Source organism: Crocodylus porosus, unplaced genomic scaffold, assembly GCF_001723895.1.
Source record: "Crocodylus porosus isolate Cpor-Errol unplaced genomic scaffold, CroPor_comp1, whole genome shotgun sequence".
Lineage (NCBI taxonomy): Eukaryota > Metazoa > Chordata > Crocodylia > Crocodylidae > Crocodylus > Crocodylus porosus.
This window is the reverse complement of record NW_017728886.1, coordinates 35,428,939-35,439,841: the sequence shown is the minus strand read 5'-3', so window position 1 is coordinate 35,439,841 and position 10,903 is coordinate 35,428,939.

The following is a 10,903-nucleotide window of genomic DNA, read 5'->3' as shown; positions in this document are numbered from 1 at the left end:
GGAAAGTTTAGGTTGGATATCAGGAAAAACGTTCTCACTAGGGGTTACCTAGATTGGTGGTGCAATCTCCATCCTTGGAGGCTTTTAAGGCCCAGCTTGACAAAGCTCTGGCTGGAATGATCTAGTTGGTGATGGTCTTGCTTTGAGGAGGGGGTTGGACTAGATGAACTCCTGAGGTCCCTTCCAACCCTAACTTTCTATAATTCTATGATTCAAATTAAAACAAAATAAAACAAAAAACCCCCACAACAGTAACAGCAGAGTATTTGATAGTAATTGACAATAGGAATATTCCTAGTACTGATTTAGTTTGGACTTCATGTAGTAATGCAGGAATAACAACATTGGGAAACAGCTTGCTTAATTAATACAGAATGTCTGACGAGTGTTTAATCCTGACTTCTTTGCACAAATCATGCAATGGACACCTTTTACTCAGACAGTATCATTGAAATAAAGAGAACTATTCAACAGTCAGATCTTGGAGTCAGAATTAATCCTCTTCTTAGATAATCTAGTTTGTTCTTAACTCGTTTCCCTTTTCAGTCTATGCATTTTAGAGGAAAGTGATCAGGTAAAAAGAGGAGTTCACTTTTCAGCTTTTCAGTGGAGTTTAAAGATTTTGCTTGAGAATTCACACATCACTAGGAATTTTTAAATATGCTGCTGAAGATATGTTACAATTAATTTACCTAATTATGTTGACATACTTTCAAGGTAATACTCGAGGACCTTAGGAGTAAAACAAGATTCCTTAAAATTGCCTTTGGTTAGTTAGAATAACCTCTGAATCCCTTGTTGAATACATCACTTTGAGGTCAGTTCCATAATAATCATAGTTTGTGGAGGTGTCGTCAAGTCTGATGACTGTGTCATCTGGAAAGCGTGTATTAGTGACCACTGTTGGCAAGACTTTGATAACTGGGGATTGCAATTGATGAACCCTGAGGGTCCTTTAATACTTATACTTCTGTGACTGGAAAAAAACATTTTTGCATCATAGCAAGTTTTATATAGTGAAGGTTTCAGAGTAAAAATTGTTAAAGTTTAGGCACAGTATAAAAAAATCCATATCGCTGTTGTTTGGTATTCAGATAACAAGTGTCCCTCTCATCCATTTTTAGTGCAAACTAAAAGAACAGTACGTGCTGGTCTAATAATAAATAACTTTTGAATAGGCTCCTTAGTGGGTAATGCCTACCTTTTAGGACCTACAGGACCTATTAAACTGTGCACTGATGAATAGATATGTACTGAAGACCCACATAATTCCTAGTGAAATCAATGGGAGTCCAGCGTGAATAAAGAATACAAGATGTGGCCCTGTATTTGTAAGAAGCACTCAATAACAGTCATGCACTGTACAGAATCAGAATTAGAAGTTAATTTTGCTACTGTCCAGATTTTTTCTCCTCTTCCTGGGGGGGGGGGGACATATCTTGTCTGTTAATGCATGTTAATAGGGGTTTTGTCTCAATTTCGTGCTGTAATGTCAGAATAATGCTCTCTATCTACTCCAGAGAATTAAATCTCTAAGAGTCTGCTGATTGGGTCATGTTGCTATGGAACTCTTGCTCTCTAACCTCATACACTGCCCAAGGATAACTTTGCATCTCATACTGAAGTTTATCCAATTTGTCAGTATGCATGTACTTAAGTGACACCATACACATGCACGTAATGGGAAAGAGTAGAGAGGAGTGGAAAGAATCCAGTAGAGAGTATAAAAACTGACTAGAGACCTGAGATGCTGAAAGAACTAAGGTTAATTAATCTTGAGCAGATGACTGAAGGGAGATTTGATAACAGTTTTCTTCAAATATTAGAAGGACTATTATAGAGGCTAGAGGTAGACTTTTCTCTGTGGCTGTGGGGGACAGGACTAGGAACAATGGCCTCAAGCTGGAAAAGAGTAAATGTTTTTGTTGGTGATCAGGATGAACTTTCTGACTCTGAGGGTGGTTAAGAATTGAAACAGCCTACCTAGAAAAGTTGGGAAATCTCTATCCATGGAAATCTTCAACAGCAGATAGATGCTTGTTAGCAGTTAGACAGATGCTTGTTATGGGTGTGTGAAATAGGCTGTATTCAATTCACTGTCCCAATTTCAATATGGCCAAGTTTGAATCTGAAGATTCAATGCTGATTTTGAAAATCAGTGATTCAGCCATAGATACACCCTTAAATGTTTTTTCTGTACACCATGTGGTACCAGGCACGTCTCATGAGTGCTGTGATGCTGGGGCAGATGGAGCATCCTGTGGGGGGAGAGGGGGCAGTGTTCTCGGCGGTGAACCCAGAAATGGACCGGATGTACTTCTGATCCACTTCCAGGTCTGCCACGGAGTGTGCAGGTCGTTCCCCCCCCAGCTCAACAATGGGCCATGGGGGGACCCTGAGTGCACCCCCCAGACTCAAAAGGCACCAGTCGCTGAGCTGGAGGCCCCTGCACACTCCCTGGCAGACCCAGAGTTGGACCAGAAGTGTTTCTGGTCCACTTTCAGGTCTGCTGCTGAGTGTGCTGGGGACCCCCCCATGCTCCTGTGGCACGGTCCATCTGCCCCAGCATCTTGGCACTCATGAGCTGCCTGGTACCTTGAGGTATGTAGAAGAAACATTTCAAGCTGCGTCTATGTCGGACTCATCGAATCTATCTGAATCGATTTGAAGGGTTCCAATTCAACTTGGAGGGAGTAAAGGGTCTCCTGATTTCGTTTGGATTTGGCCACAGAATTGAGCCAAATTTCTGCCAAATTGAATCAGCGACTGAAGCTTAGCACAGCCCTAATGCTTGGGTGGGATGGTTTAGTCAGGGATGATTCTGTCAGGGAGTAGATGACCCTGTGAGGTCCCTTCCAGGCTTACTTCTTTATGGATTATATGATATCAGACACAAATATAAATAAAAACAAACAAAGTCCCTATCAAGAATTCCTATTAGTAATATACGTCTTAATTCGGGATATTATGTTTTCAGGTTGTTTTCCATTGGAATTGTCTTGGGGAAAACTGCAGTCTCAAGGCATTCTTCCATACTGAGAGTTAATGTATATCTTCCCCCTCCCCCTTATTTTTATTTATTTAAATGTACCAGGGTTTATGATGAACTGTATCATGGTTTACAACATTGGCAGCAATTTCTGTGCTCCCCAGTAGGGGTAGCACTCTTATTTGTTTGACTACAGCTGGCATAGGAAGGCAGTATCTGCTTTAAAAAACAAAACAAAACTATCCCCCTCTCCCCCAACCGACCCCAACCCCCCACCAAACAAGTATACATTATAAAGAGAAATCGGCAAGTCACAGCATTGGTACACAAGTTAATAAACCAGTGCTATACTTCAGGCTTTGTTAGGCAGGAAGGAAGAATGTAATCTACAAAATGGGCATATTTGAAAGGCAAATATTTTTTTTCTTCAAGTTTCCAAAAGGTAAGTCTAATCTACTGAGAATGTAGAAACATTAGAAATTTATTTGCCAGGGCAATTATATCTATCTTGTGTGTGTGTGTATTTATTGAAATAATACTAATATCTTACTTTTGATGAAAACATAATAATAATTGAAGGTTGTCTCATTTTACATGCCTGTGTACATTCTGTACATCACTAACTGGTATGGGAATTCTCCATAGGGGAATGTATTTGAATGGAGGTAAAAGCTGAGTTCTCTTTTTTCAAGCCATTTTTCTGTGCTTTTTGGAAGGCAGAGTAATTGAGAACTACAAGTACCCCAACCAAACAAGTTTTGTTTCTTTTATATAACATGTCAAGTATCACTTTCACTAAGATTATTGGCATTTTACCATTGAGCTCAACAGGAAATGGATAAGTCCTGTAGTTAGCTCTATTGTGGGATCAACAGACCACTGTCAAACCTTAACATTTCTAGTTTACTGTGGTAAAACTTCAGTCAGACTTTATCATTAAAAAGGAGTAGGATTTTAGAACGATCAGTGGGAAACAATGAACTAGATCAGTGGCACTCAACCTGTGGTGCACAGGCTGGATTCAGCTCCCAAAGTGACTGGATTCAGACTGCAGCATGGCTGATCAGTGGAATCAGGAGTCTGGCCCAATGCATTTCCTTCCTTGTGCTGCCAGCCTTCCCTACTTTCTCCTTCTCCACTACTCCACAGCAGACACTACATTCTCTCTCCCTCCCTTTCTTCCTTCCTATCTTTCCTAGGCAGGAGGTGCTCTATTGGAGGTAGGCTTTCTCCCCTTTCCTCTTCCTTATGACAGGCACTGTTTAAAAAGGAAAGCTCTCTTCTTCTTTCCCTCCTCTCCCTTTAATGGCAGTCACCTCCTTCCCCAACTGGGTCCCATGGTGTAGCCTGATTACAAACACCCAATAAAAAAAACAAAAACAAACAAAAAAAATTAAAAAAACCAAAAAACAAACAAACAAAAAAACCCTACTGCTTTAAAGGTTGATCACCACTAAAGTAGATCATGACTGAAGAGAGGGGGGGAAAAAGAATTATGTAAACTCTAAGGCAACATTTCATGTATTCAGAAAGCCAAACTTACCACTTCTTTCCTAGACTTTTTTTTTAAAGATGAGGAGTGGGAGGAGAGAGGTCTTTTGATAACATACAAGTAAATTACTATTCTACATTTTGATTCTGAACTTGGTGCATGATAGGAGAGGATACTGGCAACTCTCTCAGGTGCTGTTACTTGGATATCAGTTTATTTTTTCTTTTTCTTTCTGAGTCAATTTTATTTACTATGTTTTTGAAGAAAATATCAAAACTATGGACAAAGTAGAGTAAGATGAAATCTGTCATCAAAATATTTCCTTCTAAGAAAATGGTTTTCTGACTATAACAACCTGGAGGCTGGAATAAGTGTTCTAGGGGGGTGATATGGAGGGCAATGTCACACATCTCTAATTTTATGACATGTCACAGGGAAATATGGGAAGACAGTGATATGTAGGGTTCCTGGTTATCTCTGATTTAAAAGAAATCCCCAATTCTGGGATTTAAAAAAAACCCTGAAATCTACTTTTTCTGTAATTTTTTTTAAATGAAACTACTGATATATAGATATACATATAGTCGTGTTTCATTTTGATCACAGAAAAAATGAGGATTTTGGTTTTGTTTTTTTTAAATCCAAAGATTAGGGATTTTTTTTTTTATTGGAGAAAACCAGGAACCCTGGTGATATGAGAGGTTTGAATAAAAGCAAAGAACTAATCAAGGACCATATAAAGCTACTTTTACACTGAATCTAGTGTGCTTTAAAATAAAGTTCCAAGTTGTAGTAGTCAATATTCATGCACAGAGGTCTATGCAATAAACACTGACCAAATCTTGGCTTAAACAACAACAACAAAAAAGTTTTTCTGGTCTTTCGCAAAGAATAGATGACCAAACCTGAAAAAAAGATCAGTTAATTTTTGGTTTTACAAAACTGGAAATGCTTAAAAAAAAATAAATTTGAAAATATAAAGAACTTTGAAAACTGAACTCTTCACAGTACATTTTTTTAAACTTTTTTTTTTTTTCAAAAGTTTCCAGAGATGGCAGGAAGGTAACCAGTGCAGATGTTTATGGATATTCCTACACCGCAGTCTTTAGTGCCATATAATGGGATATACAAGCTATATAGAAACTTTTCATTCTTGTTGCACTCCAGTCTTTTCTGCACAAAATCAATCATGAGATTATCAAGCAAGGCTGGAATTCTTACTGTCTCACCAATGTTCTAAAGATTATCATGGATACAGATATAGTAAACAGCAGTTGAAAGTACAGATCATTTCATTAAAAGAAGGCTGTGCTGTTTTCAATTTACAGTGTGATAACAGATTTATAAGAGAAGCTGCCTGTCTGTTTACAGGGTGTTTTTGTTCAGTCTTATAATAGGAATGATAAAGTAAAAAGCTACAAAAATAAGGGAAGCCCCTTTATTTCTCACTTCGGTCAGTAAGCACACAATAGTCATCAAAAAAGAAAATGTACTATCTGAATTCTGAGACATGAAACCCAGGTGACTATCAGTGAATTCTTATTTTCCAATTTATTGCATTTAGTTGATACAAAATATTTCAGGAGGTAGGTGGCACATAGGATTAATAATTAACTCTTCTGCAGAGCTCCCCAAGGCACTGATCCAGAAAGGTTATTAACCACATTAGTAATTCTGTGCCAGTTATATGACAATCAGTGTTTGTTGACTTGCATAAATAGTTACATGCATGTTTAATAATTATGAACTGGGACCCAAGTGCTTGAATTCTTGGCTTTATTCACACAGGAAAATGAGCTGGGTATTTACCTCCTAGTGTCCTTTTCTGCCTACTGAAAAGCAGTCTCATAAGGCTATGTCAGTCCTGCAATGACTGGAAACACTGGTGGGAGTTGTGTACACAAAGGATTAGAATCCCAGGGTGGACAAAACAACATCCATTGATAGCTTTTGTTGCATTAACTGGTATGATGCTGTTCACAAACACCCAGCTGGGATAACTGGGATAACATAGTGCCCCATGTCAGCCTGGTACTGAGGTAATGAATTAATGGTCAGGCTTTACCTACAACAGTAGTAGCTGACATTTTTGTACCTTCCTTGTGTGCCACTGGTCTCTGCTCTCTAGCAGTAAACCTACTTAATTTGTACCCCAGGGCACCAGAGTGGATACGGGCAGGCTAGGGTAAGTTACCAGCTCTGAGAATCGAGCAGGGGCAGACAACTGCTGCAAGAGGAGAAGTCACCATCTCCAGCTTAACCCTTCCCTAGCTCCACAACTAGCACAGTTTTATAGGGCGAGTGAGGATTCAAAGCTTTGAATAGTAGTAGTAGCTACAAGGCCAGGGGGGAGTTAATGTAGCTTTTGGTGGTGACTTCTGACACTACCTCTTGCATCAGAATCTTACCCCTACTTGATGCTGTGCTCCCTGCCTCTGTTCTAGCACTTCCCTTTACTGAACATCTGGGCTAGGGACAGATATTACGCACAAACCGGTTTAAGTGAACAGAAACCAGTTTAAGCCTGTAACAGAACAGATGTTCAGTGCACATAACCCAGTTTGAAAATGGCTGAAACTGGTTTGAGATAGACCTGGTTGACTGTAGTATCAGACTTAGCTGATTTGGGTCAAACTGGTTTATGCAATGTCTGTCCGAGACCCCTTCCTGGTTTAATGTAAACCAGACTCCCCCAGCATCCCGGCATGCTCTTGGGGCTGGGTTCTCTGCAGGTGTCTTCCTGGCTTACCCCTGTTCCCCTCCCCACTCCCTGCTAAGCAGGGATTCCCATCTTCCCTCTGTTTCTCACAGACACCTCTCAGCTAGCAGACCACATGCTGGCTACAGTCCAGCCTATGCTGTGGGAGACCGGGCAAAGGCAGATGGCAGTGTCTGTTTAGGGATGTTTGGAGCTAATCATGGTAGCTGGTAACGTCTCTTGGTTCCTTCCTTGGAAAAAGTTGTTTAAGAGTTTGAACTAATGGAGAGAAGCTTTTGTTTTCTTAATTGGCTGATAATCACTGAGCTAAGGTTGATAAACACTGTTATCAACTGTCTGCTGGGCTGGGCTGGGCTGGGCTGGTCAGGAAGGGGGAACCCCTCCCTAATCGGAGTGTCCTGCCAGGGCCTGGCCATGCCCCCCTCAGCTCAGCATTGTAGAGTCCCTAGTCCTGAGATTTGCATGCCACACGATTTCTAAATTGTAAGAGTTGCTTAGTCTGTCTGATCATATATGTAAAACACACAGAGAAACAAAACCTACTTTCTAATACTTAGAGCTGGTAGCAAAAGAAGATACTGTATTGTGAGACTGACTAGAGGATTGATGATAATAAATGCTTTCTGTCATCAGCTGCGTATTAGTGAGTATGATGGATCCGGTTCCTATCGTCACTTCAATTAAGATGGCAACTTTGGTCAAGATTCCTTTTAAATTAATGAAACAGGGAGAGATGCAAAGCATGGGAAGGTACCCGCTTAATTTTTCCTACTCTGAGGCTTCTGATTTCTATAGAACGTGCATGTTTTGAAGTATGGTTGCACAGGGTAGAAAATTTGCCAACTGCTTTTGGCTTAAGTCTAAACAGAGAAAGTAAGGCAGGGTAGCACCTTACCTATTTGAAGATGCATGAGCTTTTGTAGGCATTTTGTCATTTAAAATAGCCTACAAAAGCTCCAGCATCTCTGAATAAACTGGTATAACATGCCACCCTGTCCTGCCTTCAGCCTAACTTCAGACTAACATGGCTAACTACCTCTGCCTGAAGAGATGGGCAGATCAAGAGGGATGACTGCTTGGGGGTGGGGGAAGGAAAATATGAGTCACTGACAGCAGTCAAGGTTATACAGCCTGACTGTCTTGATGGGCTGGCTTTTGCTGAGTTTCTGTGGTCGCGTGCACGCACACATGCACCTACCTACATACATAAAGTGTGTACATATGATGCTACCCATCTCTTCTTTTTTTTTTTGATGAATAGAACATGAGGTTAGCAAAATTATTTCTAAAACTGATTTTTTTTCCCCCCAAACATGTAAAAGGTATTGGGCATTAAGGACTTAGTCTGCATACTGCAGGCTTGCATCAACATTGGGAGATCAAGGTTTGAGTATTTGCTGGGTCAGCATGTTTGATTTTTAAACAAACTCCCAAAACCTGAACCCAAAACAAAACACCCCTCCAAATATGAGTGTTATCCAAGATACTCAAGAAGTCTGACAATATCTTAAATAATAAAAGCATCCATTTAAGCATGATTAGATGTTACAAAAGTGGCTTAGTCGTGATGCCTTGGAAAGGAGACATTAATCACTTCATGTACTAGTGCTTTGTTTTTTTCTTTTCTTTCAGGGAAAAAAAGTCTTGGCCAAATTTCACATACATAAACCACAGGAATTTTTTTTTATGGGAAATCTGATTCTCAGAGTTTCATTTGTCTGTTCAAACTACAAGTAATGTGTGTCCATTCATAATACAAAATATTCACATACATACATGAGGAACATTCAAACATTCACTTACCCTCTCCCCAAATGTGTGCTGAGGGAAAGATGGCCTTGCAGTATGCCTAGACTAAGATGGGAGATTACATGTTGAAGCCGAGTGTCCCTTGTATATAATGTCCTTCTAGGAACTCCAGTTCATAGCAATAAGTATAACAGCCAAGTATCTTTGTTAATCTCTTCCATAGAAAAATGGCTTAAGGACAGATGCAGTCTCTTAGCTATCCAGATTCCAGCAAACCTCTTGAAGGCTTTATATACTGAAGGCAGCTGGTTGTTTTCAACCAAACACCTATGAGATACTCCACTTAAAAATAGCATGTGCCATTCTAGATGCACTGCTCAAATGAGACCAGTTCTAGGCATCACTGCTGAAGTGAAATCTGGAAGTGACAAAGGAGTAAATAATTGTGATAAAGTCTGAAAGTCCATGATAAAGTAGATGCAGTGAGGACTTACCAGATGCCCATCATTCAGAACAATCCTACACTGCAGAAACAATGATCCTGGCAAAGATATTTATCTACACTTTTTTTCCATAGTACTACAGGTGTAAATCTGAATGTCTTCAAGCAGCCAGTCCCAGCAAGATACTACAATGCTAGCACTGAACTACTGTAAAATCTATAAGCACCAAACCAAAAGAGCGGGTGTTCAGGGACAGTTATGAAAAAGGGTACAAACTGATTCTTTGCTAGGCTGTCTGGGGAGAGGTTGAAGGCATTTTTGGAAGACGAAGTAGCTTTTTCACTTGTTTTCTGGCTTCTTGTATAGAATTGCTTCTTATGTCCTTGTGATCCCAAATTTAATCAAGGTTTAGGATGTTTGGAGTTCTTGTTTTTCATCTCCAGTGCTGAGCCCTACCCCAAAGTGGTGGATTGGAAGAGCGGCTTTATGCATTGTACCTTCTCTAAGGCCGTTGCCACCACTATACTTCTCCCTTTACTAGGTGAGATAAATAAATCTCCTTCTCAAAGGTGGTTAATGCGTTCCAGGGCCATTCCCATCACTGCTAACCAGCACTCCTAACCCTAAAACAGTGGTGCCCAGCGTTGGTTGCATTGGCCAGGGTGGCCAGCCGAGGTAGTCCATAGGCGTTGTCATTTCCACAGGCAGGGAGGGCCTCCAGAGTGTGCCAGCCCTGGTGCTGCCTGAGCTGTTTTAGTGACAGGCCTGATGCATTTCAAAAGTGCTGAAAGGGCTATATCTCTGCCTCTAGCCCAGAGGGAGGCATCCCTTGGCACAAGCGTTTTGCTTGGCGCTTGCGCCTCAGGGTGGACGGCGGGGAAGGCGCCGGGGTTGTGCTGCCGCTGCAAGGGTTGGCCCTTCACCATCTGCCCCTGCCACGCTGCGTTTTGGGGTGTTTTTGGCACTCGGTCCAAACACGTGGCTGGCCCCTGCTCCAGCCCGTGCAGGACCCTTCGGGATGCTAACAGGACGTCTGCCCTCCTTTTTCTTGGCCCTCTGGGCACCTGGGGACGTGGCTGGAGCAGCCCCAGAAGCCCAGCAGAAAGGCAGCGCTGCGCTGCTCCCGCGCCCCACGAGCCGCGGAGCGGGCTGGGCAGGGGGAGACGCCGCCTGCCGCGGGCCTGGAGCTGGCCCTGCTGTGAAAGTTTGCCCGGGGGGGAGGGGGAGCCTCTGCCCTGAGGCGCGGCGAGCCTCGCCCTCGCGCGGAGGCCCCGGGCAGAGGCGCGCCCCGCCCGCGGCGGCAACAATAGCGATGCCCATAAAAGGAGCCCGCGGCAGCCGCGAGGTGCCGGCTCTGCCCGGGGGCGGGGGTCCAGGCCCGCCCGCGGGGAGCCGGAGCCCGAGCCGGGGCTGGTGGGGCGGGTCCCGCGGGAGGAGACCCCGGCCCGGCCCCGCAGCAGGGCGATGGTCGCTGTCACCGGGCGGGGACCGGCCCCTGGCCTGCCAACGCC